We start from the raw sequence: 25,300 nt of genomic DNA, 5'->3' as shown, positions 1-25,300 counted from the left end.
CGGGATTACCTGCGGAATTATCTCCATTATATATATTATTAGCTATTATTCTATTAACCCTCCTCGTCCTTGCATCTTCTCTAGGTGTTAGGCGGCTTTTATTTGCACAATCGGACGCTCAAAACACCAGGTTGGTGCTAGCGGCTACCCAAAGATGTCCGACCAAATCCTGACCATGACTTGGCTACTTGGATTCGTCTATAAACACAGATATTGTGTTCCAATATCTGTGTTACAAACAGAGCACATTCTTAATGACTTTTGGGCTTGTGGAGATTGTGGTTTCATGAATAATTGACACTGCTTACTGTTAATTCGTAAACCAGAAACTGACTCCGTGGATTGGATTAAGAAATGTTTTAGTTAAATCAAGTTAGTTCAGGAATGGAAATGTCAGTTTCAAAATTATTGAATTAATTAATTAATTAATTAAAGCCATAATATGTGATTTGTTCCACAACGACGCCCTCATTTTTCCCCCAATTTTCTACTTTTTGAATGATTGTAATGCCCCAAATTCCACTTAAAATATTAAGCCTGAAGTGCTTTAATTACAGTAAAATGTAGGTTTTTTATATCAATCAGGAGATCTCCGGTTTTATTCCAAGTTCACCGATCTAGTGTTGGCTAACACGTCTCTGCATTGTGTTTCATTGAATCAGTGACGCATAAACTATGTGCATATCGCCATTCGTCTTGCGTCTTATTTATATATACCAGCTGCGTGAAGCTTAGCTCAATAATAATACGATCGGCGAACTAATACACGCATTGTAGGCACGGAATTGAAATATCAGTTTTCTTCGTTTTATCTCCTTTGTTTGGCTCGAAATTAAAAGGAGATAATGTGATCAGTAAAAACTAACATTTAAATAGGAATCTTTGCAAATCGCATATTATTGCTTAAATTTAGTGAAGCATACAAGATTCCACAAGATTTTGTTCTCAAGAAATTCTTTTCGAGAGTACAGTTCTTTTAGACTCACTCTGTATAGATGTTGCAAATTAGATTCAGACTTTTTTTCCAAATCAATATTCGATAAATTACCAAAACAAAGTTTTTATTTTATTTGCACGAACTAAGTGCGACATATGGATAATTTGTAAGTTACAATATCGACAAAGGTTACACTTGTATTGACATAGATTTAATGAAGTCAACTTACCGTAAAAACACACTTAATTATGGTGTTTGTAGAACACTTCAATACAATACTTAACTTAAACAATGATTCAACCTTTGTCAACTTGATTTTGACGTCAACTTCTGCGGAGTCGGAAAAGGTAATTTCTAATTCAATAACCGAATTAATCGAGGGCAGAGTGAATGCGTTTAAACAACTGTCAAATTTATTTCATTTATTAGATCGGATATGGCGATCAATTGCCACTACTATCCTAAATAGAAAGCATTATTATTGACACATTTAGGTGTAGTTACGAAAGTGATGTAAATAAAAGCTTTTGTATTTCAAGTAGTATACTTGCATTTACAGTCATTTTAGTCCATTTCATAATTTCGATTCTAAATATTGAAGTGCTTACGAAAGAAAGATATTTTTTTTCCAAAAATTTTACTTGATGCATGTCTTATGCCATATATTTTGTTAACTGCATTGCGAAATAAATGGTATTCGCCCTTTGCACGGATCCGCCATCTTGCTACGAAAACGAGGTTCTCCCTGCAAACGCATGTGCAGAATGTGTATTTTTGTTTCCCTCGCTTTTCTAGCAACGCGCCAGAAAGCATGCGTTCGACAGGCGTACGTACACAGCACGCACTTTGCGATTTTGAGATGACGGTGCAATCGGCGAATTGGGATAACAGCAACAATGGTATTTAAAATAAATAATGCTTTACATCCTTTTAACTGGTTTCTAAGGTTTGACCAAGATATTATAAAATTATTAAGACAATTACTGTGCATGCATAATTTGCCTAATCAATTTAACAACGGGTGTAACTTATTTTATAAAGTTTATAAAGTACATCCTTTAAATTGGTTTCTAATGTTTAATACCAGAAAGTTACTAAAAAATTCACGTGTATTTATATTTGCATAATTTGTGCCACCCTGAATAAGATGATACATTCGATGAATTATACAACATATTAAGATGATACATTCGATGAATTCAGTGGGCAAGATAAGACATCGTCTACCATGGTGACTGATGTCTAAGGCCGCTAAATCCCATCGCTTCTCTATCCAGGATTACATACGCAGTTTCATTATAATGTCATATGTCCGTTTTTGTTTGTTCCTGGATTTTGTGCCAATATAAATTTTGATGAGTTTCCGCACATTATCAAAAATTGGTGCATTATAGCGTTTCATTGTCTACAGTGCTGACTAAGCCTATGTAACTTTATCATGCTATGTGATACCTTTTGGAAGATGTTGCTAGTGAGGTTCTCCTATGCGTCCTTCATCTTCTTTAGTAGTATTTGAATATCACTGAATTAGCAGAAAAATGACTGCTTGTATGCAGATATCAATGTTTGCACACCTCACAAATATATACAATCTACATTAAACAAAAACACTACAAGCTATTCGATTGAAGAAAAGTTTTACATTCTTGTTGTTATCTATGCCCGTGGATGCCCGTGGAACGGTGGCATAGATATTGTATTTGTTGTGTTTAGTCTTCTCCTTCTCCTCCTCCTCCTCCTTCTTCTTCTTCTCAAGATCACTTTTTGCACCCCTCTAGCTCAAGAACCAAAGTAGCCTCGGGGCCCAAACTTGGTATACTGATGGCCCATGACCCTTAGCATCATCCTAGGGTACCTCGAAGGTCAAAGGTCATGGGCTACAGGGGGCAATATGTGTAAAATTTCAAACGGCTCTAGCTCGAGAACTATAGCGCCCTCAGGGTTCATACTTAGTATAATGATGGCCCATGACCCCTAGATGTAACTTAATGTAGCCTCGACCCCAGAGGTCAAAGGTCACAGGCTACAGGGGGCAATATGAGTAAATTTTTAAAACTGCTCTAGCTCAAGAACTATAGCGCCCTCAGGGTTCATGCTTGGTACAATGATGACCCATGACCCTTAGATATTTCCTGCGGTAACATCGACCCCAGAGGTCAAAGGTCATGGGCTACAGTGAGCAATATGTGTAAAATTTCAAACAGCTGTTGCTCAAGAACTACAGCGCCCTCAGGGTTCATATTTGGTACAATGATGACCCATGACCCTTGATGTATTCTATATTAGCCGCATCCCCCAGAGGTCAAAGTCTAAAGACTTTAAAAAGCAAAATTGGTAGGACAACACAGTGTAGCGCAAAAGGTAGTATTTTGTTAGCTACCTGTGTTTGCAATGATAACGGTCTGAATCGTACGTCAAGAAAACTGATCACTTGACAAAAACTCCCTTAAAAGGGAATGTGTAGGCATTTTGATTTTGATTCCTTGGACCACTTCAAAAGGTTTTCATGATGGGTTAAGGGGTGGGGTCACGGGGATAGATATTCGTGTTTGGTCAAACACAACTGTGGTTTCTAGTTGTTCTTGTTGTTGTTTTGGCGTGTTTTGTTATTTGTGTTTTGTCACGTGAAGCATGTCAAGCTTAAACAATTCGACCATTATCGAGATTTGTTGCCAAGACAGCTATACATTTATGAATTGCCATATACTCAACTTACGACAAAACAATGATGTACAGGCAAATTAAGTGCACTAAAAGAAAATTACATAACACCTTCAATCCAAAACCAGTATTGACAAACCAATGATATTCCCTAATTCAAACATATTCAAGGTTATTAATTATTTTAAACTGTTGTGATTTGGTAGTTCACAGCATCTTACGAATGGTAGTGAACTTTGGCAAAAAATTGCATTGCTCAATTCATAGCGAGCGTGTAGAAGAATTAAAATACCACAGATATACTTTTATAGGTGCTGCGGTTCTTGAGTTACGTTGTGAAGAGGGCTGAAACAACAACACTTTTGTAAACGTACATAACTAATTAACAACAATAAATTAAGCAAGTTTGCAGAGTATACGATTTGTAGAATGAACTTTTGCAAAACATCAAGGTGTTAATTTTCAATAATATATTGATCTAGATAATGAAAATCGATTTTTAGGTTGCTTCGACCAACAATACCTCGTCTACCCTTAAGATGTGATTTGCTTTGTAACTCTGTTCATGTATTGTAGCCATATTCTGGTACCGGTATGGACAACCTTTTTTCCTTCTGAATCAGAAGACGGATCCTGGAGAATGGTGAGAATGCCTTCGCTGGTTTGTAATCAAATTTATTATGATTAAGTAAAATTGTATACGTTGGTTAGAAAACCATGCAGAAAGACTAAATCACTTGCATAATGCTTCTAGGAATATAATTGGGTTGTTTGAAAACTCTGTCGTAAATCTGAAACTGTTCGGAAGAAAAGGGTTGTAACTTGTATGTACGTGTGACTGTTGGCAATTTGCAATGTATCTTGAAGCTGTACATTTGGACCTAATAATTCATGTATGGTACTTGATTTGTCTTCAAAGTTGATTTCAACACAGAATGTAATCAAATGTCCTCAAAGTGCAATGCTCTAAAACAATTTTGACTTATTCCTCAACAACCATAATAATTTCATCTCACAGAACTCTCTCTGATGTCTGAAATAATTGGAAGAAATTGTAACATGAAGGCCACATATTGTGCCGAATCGGACCGACTTCCTGTCATTATTCGAGGCCTTCATGTCATATATTAGCGTCATAGAGTGGGGTGGCTTTAGAACTATACCTGGAAATTAATGTTTGATTCGAATGGTGAAAAAAATAACATGATAATCAGTATAATGTAACTTTCCATTGTGTTAATGGGGTAAAACATGTTAAGACCAATCGGTGAGAGATATCAGACAAGTCCTGCATAATATAAGATATAATATTAAAAGGGATTTTCATATTAAAAACAGTGTATGAGTCCAAACCAGTCGGTGAGCGACATCAGACAAGTCCTGCATAATTATAAGATAATTATAATAATTATTAAAAGGACTGCATCAACTTATTCCTATCATGTGACGCTTTTAAACCTTTAGTAGGGAAAATTTATATCATAATTCGTAACAGACACTTTTAAATAATGAATATGAAATGTAAAATATTTCTTTAGAAAATGTTTTAACGTGATGCTATAATACAAAGAGACTTCAATTTATCAGTTGGATACATTAAAATAGAAAGTTGCACAGAAAGTGAGTTGAGAATAAAAGGAGTAAGAGACAGAATAATGGCATTAAGAAACTGAGAACATCATTGCCGCCAGTTATATTGTAATGGCTCTATGCATCATGCAATAAAGGAAAACATAATGAGTAAAATGTCATCAGATATGACAATTTATTGGATAATTCATACCATGCACAAAGTTGTTGAATATCGTCCTTATATTGCAAGCTATTTCTTAGTGGATGATGGTACAAAGCCGGCCGGGTTGGTTTTAACAAATTTTAACACTCGTTCGTCCTGTTCGTCCTGTTCGTACACACATGTTCTCTGAGTGATTTTATCATTTTCATCTTATTCTGTAAAAGCTCTCCTTCTTTCAACATAGTGGAACATTTCACTTAGTGACGTCATTATTACCATTCACACCTCATCTGAACGTGGTTTTCTCCTTACAGGGGTGCTTGTGACGAGTCTCTAAAGGTCGTCAATTATTACTGAGGTGTAAGAAGGGTGTATGGGTAATTTACCATTTGGTTGAATTTTGGTTGGACTCCTTACTTAAGGGAACTGAAATGAGCGATTTGAACGTTTCGACAGTATTTTTTGTGGGACATGAGAGCACATCAGACATATCGAATGCATTCTGAATACGAAGAATGTCTTTCTGATATCAAATAATTTACATTTTATGAAATTTACGATATAATACAAATTTTATGACAAATTAATAAAATTTGATATTTTTTTTTTTTTTTATATAAAAATCTTTGAAATAAATTTTATAAATTTAATGATATATTCTTAAAGTGTATGTAGCTGGGAGGAAAAGCCGATGATCAATTGAAAATTTTGACCTTTCATATTGAAGATATGGATTGTTTTCCCCAAAAGACCTATTTTTGTTCGGTGTTTTGCGAAAAAAATCCATATCTTCGATACCAAAGGTCAAAATTTTCAATTGATCGTCAGCTTTTCATCCCACATGCATACACTTCAAATATGAATCATCAGATTTATAAAGTTTACTTCGAGTACTGTTAAATATCAAAAATATCAATTTATAATGATTTGCCATAAAATGTGTATTACATTGCGAATTTCACAAAATCAAAATTATTTGATATCAGAAGGACATTCTTCGTATTCAGAATGCAATTCGATATGTCTGATGTGCTCTAATGTCCCACAAAAAATACTGTCGAAACGCTCAAAACGCTCATTTCAGATCCCTTAAACAGTGTTAACATATTTAAACACATACAGACGAGAACAACTAATTGAAGAGTCTTTTTGATATGTGACTGGACACCACGAATCAGCCGTAAAGTCGGCCCGGTCAATTTTGTTTTATTTCGTGTTTAGAAAATATATATCATAAGCTTTAAAATGGTATATCATTTGACTTCAAACGATATCCAGAAGCGGGGTTATGGTTTGTTGAACTATGTTCCTTCAACAAAATTGTACCTTTTTTAGGTTCTACATGTGTCTCTTTTTCCACATTTCTGGTAATAAATATCAAACAGTCATAATTGGAGGTCATTTCAAATCATCCCCAAGTCAACGAGGATCAGGAATGTCCTCTCATTGTTAATTATTGGTTATACATACCTAGACAAAATACAATGCTTTGTTATCCACCACTTGAACAAGATTTAACCAAAGCAAACAAAGACAAGAACTTTTTAAGGATTCTATAGAAGATTCTATAGGTAGAAGCTTATTGTCCTCTTCAGCAATAGGATTATTGATTGATTTAAACAGTGTTTGATGAGATACTTGTCGCACGGAATTGAGATACCTATGTATACGACCTTCACGCACATTTACACTGTAACCCAGAATACATTTTACGGCTCATTTGTAGTGTCCAGGCACATATAAGTGAACAAAGAAATTAAGCATGAATTAAAAACCAATACAAACAAAGCCCAAAACCTAACTGTGAAATATAGTTACATTATAAATTCCTTCGTTTGTTTTTCAAATGAAAAAAATGTATATGGGTCAAAACCTTAAAGCGATGTGGATTCATATTTATAGCAATATAATTTTATACGAACAAGAAAATATAGGGCAGTAAAATATCAAAACGATAACATTACAAAATGTTTTGATCAGACATGAACGTATTCAAGGAATACAAAGTTCAAAAGGTATATTATAGCGTATGAAGAGAATTAGGGCACTTTTTAATATGAATTGTATGATAAAGTAGCATTGCTTTCATGATTTGTGAACATTTAATAAGAATATCAATTCATATTCTTTTAATTGAAATAACAATGAACGTTCATAGTTGTCAGTAAATTCATTTTATTGAACATTATTCCAAATAAAAAATGTTTAGTTCTTTAACATTTGATGCTTAATAATGAGCCAAATGAATATAGTGCATGTAGGAAAAATTGTTTTTATATCCTGCTAATCATTCTAATACCGAACCCTACTTTTGTGCTAGTATAACATGTGAGTTAGGGCGACTTTTTAAATAATTCATACCCATCTTATATTGTGTGTCTAGCACATAAAATGTAGCTTTTAATACTAATCATCACCTTAAGATAATTGGTTAATATCTAAAAAAAAAAGAAATCAAGATAAAATGATTGAATGATTATAATTATGTTATTATAACAGAAAATGTAGTTATTTTAATTATAAATAAATCATGACGCCGGTCGGTTATCCGTGTAAATTTGCTCCCAGTTTCACGATGAAATTAGATCGACATAATTATAACCACCCCAATCGTTAGAAGGGCATCACTTACTACAACGAATAGTGTTAAATTTACTAAACAGTTATTAAACTCTACAAAGGACTCTACAGAATCAACATGATCATATGTATATCATGTATTTGTTCAAATGTTGTATTTATAGCCAAAAAGTATTGAACCTAACTTTACTAAGAGTTGCCAAACCGCCCTAAAGTTTTTCACCCGTTGCATTAAACGTTCAGATAAAGCACCTAATGACTTGGGGTAATCATGGACCCATCCTTTGCGCACATTGCAGGACGGATGAACTATCACCTTACCCGGAAGTAGGGTGGGTGATCTATTTTGAAGAGTAATATTATAAGAGGGTTTTGATGAGTAAATTCGGTATTTAAATGAAAATAGCGACTTTCTTTTTGTCAATTAAACTCCTTTTTTCCCCCGAAAGGCAGTATTCAATAAATTAAAATAAAAAAGTTTTATTGCACGCAGCATAATGATTTGTACTATAAATGAATATTATTGAAAGTTGCAACTATTGCCCAAGGTTTTACTTATAGCTACTTTTATCGGCATGGTATTTGAGACAAATAGCTTACTAAAATAACACACTTAAGTATGGTGGTTGTTGAACACTTCAATGCATTCTTGACTTTAAGAATGATTCATCCTATTTCAACTTGATTTTGTCGTCAACTTTAGCGGTTTGAAGGCGGAAAAGCACATGTCTTTAAAAGTCATACAAACAGTCGACTACGAAGTTAAGTCATTATATAAAGTCAACAACCGATTAGATTAGATCTGGCGATGAATTGCTTCAAGAAGTGGTTAATGTCATAAATAGAATGCAATATTATTGGTACAATGCACACAGGTGTGTTACGAAACTGAATACAAGGTTTTGTATATCGAGTAGTATACTTGCATTTATAGTCATTTTAGTTGTATTTCATAATTTATAAGAAAGATAGATAATTTGTCCAAATGTTACCTACCGTCACATGCCATATATTTCGCTAACTGCATTTGGAAATAAATGGTATTGTGATAACAGCAAAAACGTTTATTAGCAAAAACTTACATAGAATTCTCATAGAATGACTTACATCTTTTTCACTGGTTTCCAAGATACCATATCTTAGAATGATCAAGACCAAGATACCATACAATTATTCATAAAATTACTGTGCATGTATATTTTGCATGATTCATTTAACAACGGACATGATTGATTTTATAAGGTTTAGAAATGAAATTAAATTGGGTTTGATTCCAAAAAGTTATTTAAAAATAAACCCTCATTTATATTTGCATAATTAATAGAACAACGGTTATAACTTATTTTCTACTATTGTGACTAACTATTCCGCATTTGTACCACCCTGAATAAGATGATACATTTGAAGAATTATAAAATTCAGTGGGCAAGATAGAACATCGTCTACCACGGTGACTGATGTCTAAGGCCTCTAAATCCCATCGCTTCTCTATCCAGGATTACATACGCAGTTTGAGTATGTCATATGTCCGTTTTTGTTTGTTCCTGGATTTTATGCTTATTATCAAAGATTGGTGCATTATATCGTTTCAATTTTTCCAGTGCTGACTAAGCCCATGTAACTTTATCGTGCATGTTTATGATGCTATGTGAAACCTATCGGAAGATAGTAGAATTGTTAGTTGTGATTTCATACGACTAGTCAAATAAATTATCCACTTACTTGCAGACGTTTCGAAAACTATCAGTTTTCGTTTTCGATGCTATTGTTGTAATGACGATCTGTGTACAGCTGATGTTGACTGCTGCCTTATAGCAATCAACTGGCAACTTGGTTGCTAAGCAGCAGTCAACATCAGCTGTACACATATCGTCATTACAACCAAAGTGGATGACTTATTTGACTAGTCGCATGAAATCACAACTAACAATTCTATTGGAAAATGCTGCTATTGAGATTTACATATGCGTCCTGCGTCTTCTTACCTAGCTGGGGGGTTTACAACCCCCCAAGCTAGGTCCTGTTTTTCTATCCGATTCTTCTTTCTTTCTTTCTTTCTTTCTTTCTTTCTTTCTTTCTTTCTTCTGTCGACCATTACATTTGCTCTAGCACTCACATGCTTACATCGATTTCGACCTAACTTGGTCACAATGATCATTGACCGTGTCCCTACATGTCACATAAAACTCGTGGGGTCAAAGGTCACGTAGAGGTCATAGAGGTCAAAAACGTGATTTCAATTCAAAATGCTACTTCTCCCACAAATTTCGCAGGACAGTAACGCTACTTGCACACATGCATTGTTATTACCCAGTGTCTATAAATCATACACAGATTTGAGGTCAAAGGTCATTAAGGGGTCACTTCCGGTAAAAAACCAAATTCCTTCAAAAATTTTATTAGCTAAGAAAAACTTCCGGTATAAAACGAAATACCTTCAAAATGCTACTTCTCCCGCAAATTACATAGGACGGTGACGCAACTTGCACACATGCATTGCTATTACCCAGTGTCTATGAATCATACACAGATTTGAGGTCAAAGGTCATTAAGGGGTCACTTCCGGTATAAAACCAAATTCCTTCACAAAATTTTATAAGCTAAGAAAAACATAGGAGAGTGACGGTAAGTGCACACATGAATTATGTTTACCTTATGTATATGTGGTATTTTTTGTTTGAGGTCAAAGGTCATTAAGGGGTCACTTCCGGTATAAAACAAAAACCTTCAAAAATTTTTATTTGATAAGAAAAACATAGGACAGTAACGGTATGTTCACACATGAATTATGGTTACCCAATTCATATGTGGTATTTTTTTTATTTGGGGTCAAATGTCATTAAGGGGTCACTTCCGGTCTGAGACGAAAAACCTTCAAAATGCCCTTCTGCCACAAGTAACATAGCAAAGTGGTACCACGTGCACCCATGCATTGACATTAGCCAATGTCTATGGGCGTTTTCATATATTTTGGGGTCAAAGGTCATTAGGGGTTATAACACGGCTGTATTCGTGGGTTAGACCACAGCTAAGTCTAGTTCTTTCTTCTTCTGTCAACAAACTTTAAAATGCTTCTCCTCCTATATGTTACACCCTACAATTACGTAACTTGCACATATGTATCGGCTATATCCAGCGCCCATAGTGTCTAAACAGAATTGGGGTCAAAGGTCATTAAGGGGGCATTTCCGGTATATAACCAAATACCTTCAAAATGCTTCTTCTGCCACATATTATATAGTACAATGATGTCATTTGCATATAAGCATCGGCTATACCACACGCCTTAAACTTGCATACAGAATTGGAGTCAAAGGTCATTAAGGGGATAATATCTTACAATTGCATTATCTGGACATCTGTAAGGGGTATGGGGCTCAAACTTGTGTGTATTGTATTTGAATATCAATGAATTAGTAAAAACGATGGCTGGTTTTGTTGTAGATATATATATGCTTATACACCTGAACAATAGATTATACAATTTAAATACAATTTAACAAACACCTCAAGCTATTCAATTAAAGACAAGTTTGTTGTTGTTGTTGTTGTTGTTGTTGTTGCTGTTGTTGTTTCTTGTCACGTCAAGCTTAAACAACCATTATCGAGATTTGTAAGAGGCATCTACACATTTATGAATTGAAATATGTGACGTGTCATGTCAAAAGGAGACACTTTTGGGTAGGTAATCAATTTTGAGGTTTTTACATATCTTAAATAAAGAGATATTTTGCTCCACAACGCCGTTTTCCCCAATCAAATCGGACATTCCTAAGCGAAAATATTGAGTTCGTAAGTTAGGGTATTATAAAATTGGAAATTGAGATATCGGGCTTTAAAAATATTATTGATAATGTTGAGAGTAGGAATAAGCTTGAAAAATGTCTCAAAAAATACAAGATGCCAGTTATATTCCGGTCTGAAACTATCAGACAATAATCTTAACATTAATAACATCACAAATTCGCAACAAACCCAAATTGTAAATAAATCACCCCCGGGCAGATTTTTGGTTATTTCTCTATTAACGATCCTGCCCAAAAGTGTCTCCTTTTGACATGGCACGTCACATTATACTCCACTTACTACAAAACAATGAGGTACAGACAAGTTAAGCGCTCTAAAAAGATTCCATAACACCCTAGTTTGAAACGAAAGGCAATATTTACAAAGCAAATGTGGTTTGCGATTTGCTTTGTAACTCTATAATTTATATGATAACTTCATTCTATTGTCTGAATCGCAACACAGATCCTGGGGAGAGGTCAGAATGCCCTTACAAGTATCTCGTTGACAGCAGGGATTATAATCAATGGTATTATGTTTGACTTGCAACATGCTTCGCGGAATGTCATTTTACAATGTAAATCTGTAATTTAACTTCCATGGATTTATTGATACTTATCAGTTTCTTGAGTTCTTTGACAATTACGTCGCAAATCGGTATTAATTAATTTATTATTTATTATTGTGTGTATGTGTATTATGTGAAGTATCAAAGACGATTTCAACACAGAAATTTAATTAATCAATGTCCTGATAGCGCAGAGCTCTAAACATCGGAATGTTTGCTTCATTTCTCGAGAGTAAAACTCTCGAGAAATGAAGCAAACATTTCGATGTGGTTTAAAAACCACAATGCACACACATACACTCTACTACGAGGGAGGCATGTAATCAATCTATCAATGCAGCAACAACCATAACATAATAATTTCCTCTCACAAAACGCTCGTGTATTTGATGTCTGAAATAATTGGAAGAAATTGTGACATAGAGGCCACATATTGTGTAGATCGGATCGAATGTGCATTATTCGAGGCCTTCCTGTCATGTGTTGGCGTCATAGAATCAGAGACTGGCTTCAAAACTAACACCTAAAAATGAATTTTGGAATCGGATGGTAAAAGATGATATGATAGTCAGTATAGATAATTAACTTTTTCATGGTGTTAATGGAAAACGTGATTTTGATATTGAAAGATATAATAGATAGTGTATGAGATAAGGTGGTACTACACCCCCTGATACATTTTGTCACTAACTTTGCATTTTTCTCCAAAAATAACTACACACTGGTAAAAAAAAGTTATGAATGTTATAGGGGCAAGGAATCCAATTATGGTTCATTATATATGTTAAGAAATGAGGTACATTCCAGCGGTACCTCTTTTCTTATCATAAATAACGCTTGTTTTGAGTCACTGAAATGATGTCGAAAATGTTTTGTGTTTGCTGGGTCAGTCCATGATGTTATGAGTCCCGCCTATTACGAGCTGATCAGAATGTAGTGATGTCATAATTACCATTCACACCTTATCTGAACGTGGTTTTCTCCTTATAGGGGTGCTTGGGTTGAGTCTTTGAAGATTGCTACTTATTACTGAGGCATATGTAGGGTGTTTGGGTCATTTACCACTGGTTGCATAGGGTTGCTTATAATTTAAAATCGAGACATTTGGTCTTCACGGTGACTTTACGCGCTGAATGTCTCAAACATGATTAGGGGCGCACCATTAGATTCTCAGGGGGGCATGGGAATTTGGGTCAGGCAGAATTTTTTTTTTTCGCCTCCGAAGGCATTTTTTTTTTTTTTTTTTTTATTTTTCAATTTTAATGTATACCTTTATACAAAGTTGGGTGGGGGTTTTTACTCATCAGTGAGGCAAAAAAAAAATTTTTTTTCGTCTCACTCATGTCCCACCCTGAAAATCTAATGGTGCGCCCCTTATATCATTTCAAGTCTTAAGCTAAGCGGTAAAAGGATATATTTTACAACTTTAGCAATTATAACTTAAGCAAGTAAACTGGGCTCAAAAAGAAACCAAGCAGTTGTCCAACTGACACAACAGCAAAATGCACTGACATGGAACAGCTTCCTGGACCACATTCACAGGCGAATAATTGGCACCCAGCAAAAGAAATGCATACATGATCCTTACACAGGTGATAATTTCCAAAGAGTTAGTGGAATAGAGTGGAACGGGCTGCTTCTGCTTTTCATACACTTTCTTTAAGAAACAGGTCTTGTTCCACACAATTCCACTACCTCACAGATTTCTTGTGTTGGGCGCCAATTATTGGGCTGTGAATGTTGTCCAGGAAGCTGTTCCATGTCAGTGCATTTTGCTGTTGTGTCAGTTGGACAACTGTATGGTTACTAACCAGTGTTTAAAGTAGAGTATTGAAGTAATCATGTGTGCAATTTTGATTCATTTTTATGGAGAGGATTTTAAGATATGACCTTGTGAAAAATTATAAGCATCTTTTTGAGTCCAGTTTGATGAAATGCATAGCCGGGCACTCGCATCGCTCTTTATTTTAGTAGTATAGATATTCCTATTGCCAGAACACTCGCACTGCTCTTTATTTTACTAGTATAGATGTTCCTATTGCCAGATATATGTACTTTAGAGACCCTTTATTCCAGCTGAATTTTAAAGGGAATTCCTTCTTTTCCTCTCTTCACATGTATATGCCTCTCATAACTCTGAGCTCTCATATTGTAAGTGCTTTTGATACAGCTCCTTAGAGCTATATGTAAGTCAATAGCCACTCGTCGATGGACTTTTTGTTGCAAGATATACTCCTCTGTTCGCTGTTTGGATGTTGTTTTGCTTAGATTAAACCTAAGTCTTTATTGATGAAAATTGATGCATCATTTTGTGTCTTACATTGCCCTCGTTTTGTTTGGTATTTGTTCTGGTTTCATACTTTCTTAAGACTTTCTTGAATGGCTTATAGCGCCTCTGCATTTCTATACTAAGGGTCTTTTTATCTTTTCAGTTTCCGTAAGTCTATTGTTCAGATACGAAAACGCAAGTGATTCAGTAAGTTTACTGTAATCTGACTTCATTGTTAACTTTGAAGTACCAATCAGCTTATTTCAATAGAAGCAGATGCCTATGTCAATAAAAGCGGGAGAGACAAGACCGATGTTTTTAATGGTTTAGCGCCCTCTGTCTTTGCATTGCTAAATTGATCTATATTAATTTGACAAAATGCATGCCAATCCGAATGATAATGTCCACTTATTTTCTGTAAAAACGTTGAAAATAAGCCCTTAAATCACAAAAGGTCCGCTTATGAGCCTGTCGCGCCCCAATGTACTTGTGCAGGGCCACAGTGTCGCCCTTCCCTCGTATCAATGTCTATCTCCCTATTTTGCTTCCTCCTGCCCCCCGCCCCATGATCAGGCTCCCCACTCCCTCCCCGGTCCCTACTCTCTCCTCTCGAGCTTTCTCTTTCTAGTCTTTCCGTCTCTCCCTCTCCTGTCTTTCTTCCTCACCCCCTCCCACTCTCACTTGTTCAGTCTCAAGTATCTCCCTCCCTCCCTCCCCCTCCCTTGCGAAATTTATCAGTATGATCCATGACTGAAAATAAGCTCTGTAAAAATAAACATTTAAAATAAACCCGAGTCTTGCATATAGGCCCAACCAATTATCAGATTAGCTTGCCATTGGTACGAATGAATAGAATACATTATCTTTGCTCCAATGCAATTCTTTTGTATTGCATTTCAATATAAAACATGATTACCAAATCACCACTTGTACGCGCCTCATTGGGAGATATTTGACTATTTCAGACGCTCGTTTCATCGCCAATATGAAAGACTTTTGCTTATAACTTGGCAACATGGTTAGTATATATTTCAATGCAAGACTTTTTTTACGAACCACTTACGTCTAGGCGTAAGTGCATATACACCAAACACAAGTCAATTGAAGCCGTACAATTTACCGCGAATTTAGGACCGTAAAATTTAGACTCTTCTTTTGTCTAGAGTAGCACCAAACCGCACATCTCAAGGTTTTATGTAAAAAATCAATATAACTTACCAAAACGAAAACTGAAATTCACGAGCTTCAAATTTTCAGTAACTAACAAAAGGCTAGAATAAAAGATTGGTCACACCTGGGAGACTACCACTTCAGAATAACAATGACTTACAAAAACTATTACGGATACGGAAACAGAAACTGAAAAGATAAAACGACGGCAATGACATACATTTTTTATTTGTACCTAATGACGTCACTATGATTAACTTGCAAGTGAACCCTCGCAAAAATGAGTAGGGAAATGTTACTTTTTATTTAGTACAGTAACAACTTATTTAAGTACTTAATCGGTTTATAATTCCATTCATTCCGCCTGCGATTAATTATTCAACTGTTATTCGGTTTGTGGATATTGACTATGTATAATAATGACATTTAACTTCATATTCAGCTATATGTACGACTTTAGCAAACGTGAAAGTTAAGATGAATAATGTTTAATCATTCTTAAAGTTGAGTTATGCATTGACATGTTCCACAAATACAATAATTAAGAGTGTTTTTAGTAAGTTTTCGCTATCAAACACATGTAAACACAAGTAGTTGTAAGAATAGCCTTTTGTCAATGTTCAGCTATGAATAATATTCATAACATAGCAACAAGCTGGTGCAAATAAAATTTTCGAAAAAATATGGAATGTTGACTTTGGGAAAAAAATTAAATACCAAGTTTAGGCTTCACAACCCCCTGATACTCTCGAAGTTAGGTCGTCCACCCTACTCCCGGGCATAGACTCTAGAAAGGTTTTTTTCCCCGCTACAATAAACAAAAAAGGATGGGCCCGTCATTAGTCCGAGTCATTTGGGGGACATTTGGACGTTCAAAAACATTTAGGGTGGTATAGCAACTATTAGAAAATTTAGGGTTAATACACGTTGGCTATAAAATAATAGAACAATTATTTATTTTATTAATTTTTGGTTCAAGTCCTTTTCTTTAGAGTTCAGTTGTTTTTTTATTTTAATGTTATTCGGTATGGTTATCATCCTTTTAGCGATGGGAGTGTTTATACCCTAACCTAATTTCATCGTAAAGGAGGGCGTGAAAGTTTACACATAACGATCCGGCTTTATGATTTATTAATATTTTACATGACGACATTTTCTGTTATATTAATAATCTATAATCATTCAATCATTTTATCTTGATTTCTATTTAAGATTTAAGATCTTAAGGTGATTATGAATTATTCAGGTTACATTTTATGTGTTAGCTAAACAATGTTAGATGAGAACGAATTAAAAAAGTCGCTCTGACTATCATGTTGTTATAATATCAGAATGGCCTGGTTGAACTGCAAAAATACAGTGCGGTACTCTGTAGAATATTAACATGATTAGCAGGGCACAAACACTTCATTTTTGTTACACTGTATTCTCCTTGTTCATCATCAAGCATCAAATGTTTAGAAACAAAAAAAATTTCTAGAACCTCGTTCCATTAAATTATTTCCTGACAACTATGAACGCTCGTGGTTATTTCAATGAAACAAATCAGAATTAACATGATTAATATTCTTATGAAATGTTCACAAGTCATGAAGGCAGTGCTACTTTATGGTATAAATATCTTGATCTAATTCATTTTTAAAAGTGCCCTAACCGTTTTTTACGCCATGATATGAATACACTTTGAACTATGAATTCACTTGAACACATTCAAGCACATATGTGTGATCAAAACATTTCGTAATGTTATCGTTGAGATGAGATTTTACTGCCCTAAGTTTTCTGTTTCGCATAAAGTTATATTGCTACTAATATAAAAACACATCGCTTTTAAGGGGGTACTACACCCCTGGCCAATTTTGTGCCTATTTTTGCATTTTTCTCAAAAATTATAGCACATTGGGGAAAAGTAAGATATGTATATTATAGGGGCAAGGACTACAACTACTGCGCTGGAAATTTTATTTCAGCACAGACAACAGTTGTGGAGTTACAGTCAAAAAAGAGGGAAAACCAATATTTGATCAATAAATCAATAACTACTTGCTTTGAGTTGTTGAATTTTCAGTACAGTATTTGTAGTCCTTGCCCCTATAATATACACATCTTACTTGTCACCAATGTGCTGTAATTTTTGAGAAAAATGCAAAAATAAGCACAAAATTGGCAAGGGGTGTAGTACCCCCTTAAAGATTTTTGAGCCAACTCTATTTCACGGTTAGGTTTTGGGCTTTATGTGTAAATCGTATATTGACTAGACTAAAAGACTCTTATAATTATTTGTTCCCTTCTCTGTTTTTTTTTCTTCAAATGTCAGCACTGGCAGCAATTAGGTCAATCACATCAGATTAGTCAATGCAATATCAAATCAATTAAAAATATATAAAATAGAACTCCAAATCATGTCCCATTTTAATTATTCAGTTTGTAATATATAATTTTTTGTAATTTTAATGTTAGAGTTTACTGTTACTTCACTCAATTTGTAGCGCGTGACTTGTTCTATAATTTTAATTATAGTACAAGTATAGTACAAGTAACGCTTAAAAGCGTTAAAGATAAATCATTTTATATACCACTAAAATATATATTCTGCATCAGCCTTCCAATTTTCATTTCTATAAATGTTTTTGTTGCTTCGGGTGCAATATTTTCATGAGAAAACAGTTTCTCTGGAGGTTTACGTGCAATTACATAATGACATTGAATAATGTTAATATTTATAGTCGTTTAATGTTGATTAATTTCATCTCGATACAGAGGCATTTGGGTTTAATAAATATGGGTGTTTTTGTGATTGTCTCTAACTCAAGTGACATTGAGAATTGAATACATGAATCCAAAACCCACCCAAGTCCATGGGAAGTGATTTTGAGGAAAAAAACCTGTGTATCATTTTAATTCCTTCAGTTAGATTTACCTGGTCGATATGGTAAGTTATACGTGCAAATGGGTGGGTTAAACTGTATTAGGTATGACGATTAGCATTTTAGGGACTTCGTGGGGTTCATTTTAAATTCTGGACTTGGGTGGTTTTTTGAATCATATACTAAGACAATAATGTTGGAATGAGATTACCACTAGTAAGATAATACAAAATAAAGCACACAGTTATGTATAATGTTGATAAGCATTCTGCCATGTAATATAAACCACACACTTTTCTTGATTAAACCCTTTTTTTTTCCAAAAGTCACTCTCCAGCAATGAATGTGTTACAAGTGGACTTTTATACATACTGGATTTCAATCAATGTGTTACAAGACTCAAATCATGGACTTGGGTTGATTCTTTCATACATGCTATTTTTCACATGCTCAATAGACACAGAGGATGAATTTGAGTTGTTCTTTCATACATATGACAGGCCTATGTATAGCAACAAGTTCCCATGCTTAACTCAATTTGGCCAAAGTATGGACTTGGATGGCTTTTGTATTCATATATTCAATTGTATCATTTGATGAAACATGTAGAGTGCGAGTAATCAAAAGAGCAAATTGCTTGTGTTGTGTCTCAATAATATGTAGCCTAATTATCATTAGAGAATGAATTTGGAGAAAACCTTCTGATAATAATTATTACAAACACTCGCTGAGCAGCAAGACCTTCCCTCTAAGCTTTTAATCCGATAAGCTGATTATCTATTTGTTTTCATGAATTGGAAGACATTCTTTGATGTATTACTGAGCTCAATCATCTGAAATTACTGGAGCGTGAACCACCCAGGCTGGTGGCTCAGCATAGTATTTTATTAACAGAAGGTTTTCTCCAAATTCGTTTCCTAATGTATCAGAAATACGTAATGACTTCCGTCAATGTGGCATAAGTATTACTAGGTTCAACGTGAATATGTTTTATTGTGGAAGGTAGAGGTTTCTTTGAAGCTTTGATTACGTAAACTTGATTTTTTTCCAAAATTCTACAGCGTGTCTTATAAAAAGCTGGTTTCAACGAATGTGGTGATCGTTTAAAATGTGTTTTAAACATCACTCAGTGTTTACATACATGAAAGCCCCATCTTTTAGCTTTAATTTGTCAAAAACTAGAGTTTGATAAATGTAAAAATGGTTGCATGACCAAATTTGCAATTTGCGTGCAGCGCAGGCCACGTCCATCCATCTATGGATCAAGTATATATAAAAAATCAGAATAGTTTTACAAAAAGTGATATGTGAATTGTGTATTGTTTTTCTGAGATTTTCGCAAATGACATTTTGATTTTGATAGGTGTGTTAGTTTTTGGCCAAAATAATTAAGAACCTGCACTTTTGTAAATTGTTACCTATAATTTAACATCTTTGTTTGTTTGTTTGTTTGTTTATTTAACCTTACTAAAGCATCACATGAAAGAAATAACTTAGTCCTTTGAATATCATACTCTTATATTGTGCAGGACTTGTCTGATGTCTCTAACCGACTGGTCTTTTAAGACTCATACACTGTTTCAATATCAATATCAAAATCACTTTTTCTATTAACACCAAAAATTTAATTATCTATACTGACTATCCTGTCATCTTTTTTACCATTCGATTCCAAAATTCATTTTTAGGTGTTAGTTTTGAAGCCAGTCTCTTATTCTATGACGCCAACACATGACAGGAAGGCCTCGAATAATGCACATTAGATCCATGTGGCCTCCATGTTCTCCCAATTATTTCAGACATCAACTACATGAGCGTTTTGTGAAAGGAAATTATTATTATGGTTGTTGCTGCTTTTCTATATTGATTACACGCCTCTCAACTGTCCTAAAAGGAACAACAATTGATAGTAGGTCGTGTGCGCATCTTCGTTTAAATCCTTTGAGAAATGAGTTAACATTCAGCCCCCGGGCATTCAGCTTTGCACTTTGAAGACATTTGATTAAATTTTTGTTTTGAAATCGTCTTTGAAGATAAATAATACAAAATCCACATCATAATCCATACATGATGAATTTAGGCGCTGATGTAATATTTCTACATGTACAGCTATAAGATACCTTGCAATATTAACGTTGCAGACAACTTGCAACCACACGTACATATAAGTTACAACCCTTTTCTTCCGAACAGTTGATGAGTTAATAACAATTTACGCCAGAATTGTCAAAGAACTGAAGATATAGTATTAATAAATTCGCGAGGGTAAATTAAATTTGAATGCAACATTGCGGCTATTACAGATTTACATTGTAAAATGACATGTTGCAAGTGATGTTTTTCTGCACGATTCTTTCAAGTATAAAAGGCATTCTGACCTCTCTCCAGGATAAAAAAAAACCCAAAAAGTTGTCCATTCCGTAAGGATGGAAAATAGTAAGCGCTCAGAATTATAAAATACAATACTCTAGGACAAGAAGTACATGAATGAGGTTCTGCAATTCACCTCTTAAATATGTTTGAACTAGGAAATAGTATTGCTATGTAAATGTTGATTTTGTATTGAAACTAACGTGTTATGTAATCTTTTTTAAGTGCACTTAACTTGTCTTTATATCATTGTTTTGTCGTTAGTTGAGTACATGGCAATTCTTAAATGTATGGCTGCCTCATCAACAAATCCCGACAATGATCAAGTTGCTTTTGACGTGACAAAAGCATATATAAACGCACTAAAACAAAAAACAAATAAACAACATTGGTAACATTTTCTTCAGTTGAATATCTGGTAATATTTGTGTTTATTTTATATATATACATTGTAGAGGTAGATCATTTATTCTTGAGGTATACAAACATTGATATCTACATACAAGCAGCCATTTTTCTGCTAATTCAGTGATATTCAAATACTACTAAAGAAGATGAATGACGCATACGAAAATCTCAATAGCAGCATCTTCCAATAGGTATCACATAGTATGATAAAGTTACATAGGCTTATTCAGCATTGTAAAAAATGAAACGCTATAATGCACCAATCTTTGATAATGTGTAGAAACTCATCAAAATTTATATTGGTATAAAATCCAAGAACAAACAAAAACGGACATATGACATTATAACAAAACTGCGTATGTAATCCTGGATACAGAAGCGATGGGATTTAGAGGCCTTACACATCAGTCAACGTGGTAGACGATGTTCTATCTTGCCCACTGTATTTATAATTCCTAAAATGTATCATCTTATTCAGGGTGGTACAAATGCTCATATCCGTTGTTATATTAATTATACAAAATACACATGCACATCATTATTCTTAATAACTTTCCGGCATCTTAATCAAACCTTAGAAAGCAATATAAACAATGTAGGTCATCTTATTTTATCAACGTTGTTGCTGATATCTTTATACCATATGGCATGAGCAGATAAGTAGCATTTTTCGAAAAAATATCTGTTGCTTGTAAACACTTTTTAGAAATTTAAACACGAAATTATGAAATATGATTAAAAAGACTGTAAATACAAGTGTACTACTTGAAATACAAAACAGTTTGTTTATATCAGTTAAAAATAATTGCACCCGTATTATAAATGTACATATTGTGTCAATAATATTACTTTCTGTTAAGGAAAGTAACCACTTCTTGAGGCAATTGCTTGCCATATCCAATCTTATAAAGGCAATAAATATGACAGTTATAATCACATTCACTCTGCCCGTGATTAATTCAACTACCGCTTATTGACCGTGTAATGCCATTTAACTTCGTAGTCAACTGTTTGTACGACTTTAAAAAATAGCTTTTTCGACTTAAAATTGCTAAAGTTGACGTCAAAAATCGAGTTAAAAAGGGGGTACTAAGTTAACTAAAGTTAACTAAATTAAGGGGTACTACACCCATCGATAAATTTGTGTCTATTTTTGCATTTTTCTCAAAACTAATAACACAATGGTAACAAAAGTTATGTATATTATAGGGGCAAAGAATACAATTACTACACTGGAATTTCAGTGACCCAAGACAAGTGGTTTGTTATTTATGATAAAAAATAAGGTACCGCTAGCATGTACCTCATTTCCTATCATATATACTGAACCGCTTGTCTTGAGTCACTGAAATTTCACTGTAGTAATTGGATTCCTTGCCCCAATAATATACATAATTTTATTACCAGTGTATTATTATTTTTGAGAAAAATGCAAAAATAGTCACAAATTACCACAGGGTGTAGTACCCCTTAAAAGGACAAATCTTGAAATGCCACGAAAGAATGACCCCCAAAGTAGTGCCAAATGAAAGAGACAAAAAAGTAAAGAATATAATAAAAATAAATATCGGGGGTGATATTCCTCATAAGACCTGGGTCAGTATTAATATTTTAGGTTAAATATCTTGAAAACTAAACAATGTATGAGCCCAGGGAAAATAGTAAACAATGTATTACCTACTTCTGGTGACACTACTTTAAAATATCCCGGTCAGGATATTTTCATAATATTTTGAAAACATTAAAATAACATTATGTTAGAATGAAAGATATTACACTTAATTCACTGGGTTGATAGGATGAACAGATTTTAATCTTTTCACAGAGCAGCCAACACACATAAACGTTGAAAAAAACAGCACATCTGGCCGGATTCGATCCGGTTCGAATCCGGCTAGATGCACTGGCTTTTTTTGTTAACGTTTATGTGCACTTTGTATTATATTCATAATACAGAATCACCTGGTGCAATTAAAACTTTTCTTTGGATATTTTACTTGGCCCAGAAAGTTGTTCTATGTCAGTGCATTTTGCTGTTGTGTCAGCTGGATGACTGCTTGGTTAATGACATGTGTTTAGAGACATAGAGTAGAGTATAGAAGTAACAATGTGTGTAATTTTCGTTTATTATGATTAACAGGATTTTAAGATATGACCTTGTAACAATTTTAAGGTTTTTTTTAGCTCAGTTTATGTTATTTGTTTCATACAGATTACGTTGTCTTGACTTTATTTAATATGTCTTGTGTATTTACTCATCGCGTCTGTTGCTTTAACATAATACAAAAGCAGTACTAGTTTTTGCTATGAGAGCACGGTGGCCGAGCGGAACGGGCTCCGACTCATAATCGGAAGGTTGCGGGTTCGGGTCCCTTGAGTAAGACACTTTATGTCGATTACTCCTCTCCACCCAGGTGTATAAATGGGTACCGGCATTCTTAAATGCTGGGAAGGTAACAGATTCGCTGTAGAGGAGGTGTAGCGATCCCCCTATAGCAATATTACATGGACGAGTCTGGCCCAATCGCCAATGAAAGAGAGATGGGCACTCTGATCACTGTTTATACAGGATTGTCTCCTTTACCTTTTTTACTAGTTTATAATAATTATATAGGCCTATATTATTCTTGGTAGAGAATCAAATGATATCATTTGCTTGTGAAAAGTGGTGCTTGCCATGACTTGTTGATTTTACCTAGTAAAAGGGATGTTTTAATGCTGTTTGAACTTAAAATATGAATGTTGTTATACATATTAAACAGTTCTTAACATTTTTTTAAAGATATTAACCAATTATCTTAAGGCAATTACGAATAATTCAAGTTACCTTTTATGTGCTAGCCAAACAATGTAAGATGGGTATGAATTATTACAATGTCGACCTAACTCTAATATTGTTTAATACCAATTGGTTTTGTTAAGGTGGTACTACACCCCTGGCCAATTTTGTGCCTATATTGTTGGTTTTTCCCCAAAAATTATAGGGCATTGGTGACAAGTAAGATATGTATCTTATAGGGGCAGGGACTACAAACAACTGCCCTGAAAATTCAGCAACTCAAGGAAGTAGTTATTGATTTATTGATCAAATATTGGTTTTCCCTCATTTTTGACTGTAACTCCACAACTGTTGTCCGTGCTGAAATAAAATTTCCAGTGCAGTAGTTTTAGTCCTTGCACCTATAATATACATACCTTACTTGTCACCAATGCGTTATAATTTTTGAGAAAAATGCAAAAATGGGCACAAAATTGGGCAGGGGTGTAGTACCCCCTTAAACTGTATAAAAATACAGTTCGGTACTCTGTATAATAATAGCATGATTACCAAGGCATAAAACACTTCATTTTTGCAACACTGTATTCTTGTTAATAAACTAAATATTTGATATATCTAGAAAGGTGTTCGTTAAAGTGAACTTAATTGTTACTTCAATTGATATTCTTATCAGCTGTTCACAAAACATGAAGGCAATACTGCTTCAGCAACATTGATCTAATTCATATTAAAAGTGCCCTAATTCTCTCTATACTTTTTTACATATTTCTGACAAAACATTTTGTATTGTTATCGTTCTGTTATTTTATTACCCTAAGTTTTTGTTTTGGTATAAAATTATATTACTACAAAATAATATAAATCATTTTTTTCATGTTTTTTTTATTCATGGTCAATTCTTACGTTGACTTGGACCACAAAAGAGTCTTACAATTATTTGTTCCCTTCTCTATTTGTTTATTAATGTCAGCCCTGAAAGCAATTAGTTCATTCACATATGAAGTTTCGCAAGTCTAATATCAAATCAATTAAATATATATATAAAATATGACTCCATATGATATCCTTTGCTTATGAAAAGTGGTGTTTGCCAAGAATTGTTGATTTTACCTAGTAAAAGGGATGTTTTAATGCTCCCTTAATGTCGGTGGTTTTGTCTGTTTGAACTTA

The 25,300-nt window shown here is 34.2% G+C and overlaps 1 protein-coding gene across 1 annotated transcript in view; it reads left to right on the top strand.

Annotated features, from left to right (window-relative positions):
- LOC140159200 (probable vesicular acetylcholine transporter-B) overlaps positions 1-25,300 on the top strand; it is a 171,562-nt gene that overhangs the window by 25,500 nt on the left and 120,762 nt on the right. The window lies entirely within an intron of this gene.

Source organism: Amphiura filiformis, chromosome 8, assembly GCF_039555335.1.
Source record: "Amphiura filiformis chromosome 8, Afil_fr2py, whole genome shotgun sequence".
In the NCBI taxonomy this organism is placed as follows: domain Eukaryota; kingdom Metazoa; phylum Echinodermata; class Ophiuroidea; order Amphilepidida; family Amphiuridae; genus Amphiura; species Amphiura filiformis.
The sequence above is the reverse complement of the archived record's forward strand: the minus strand, read 5'-3'. Positions and strand labels throughout refer to the sequence as shown.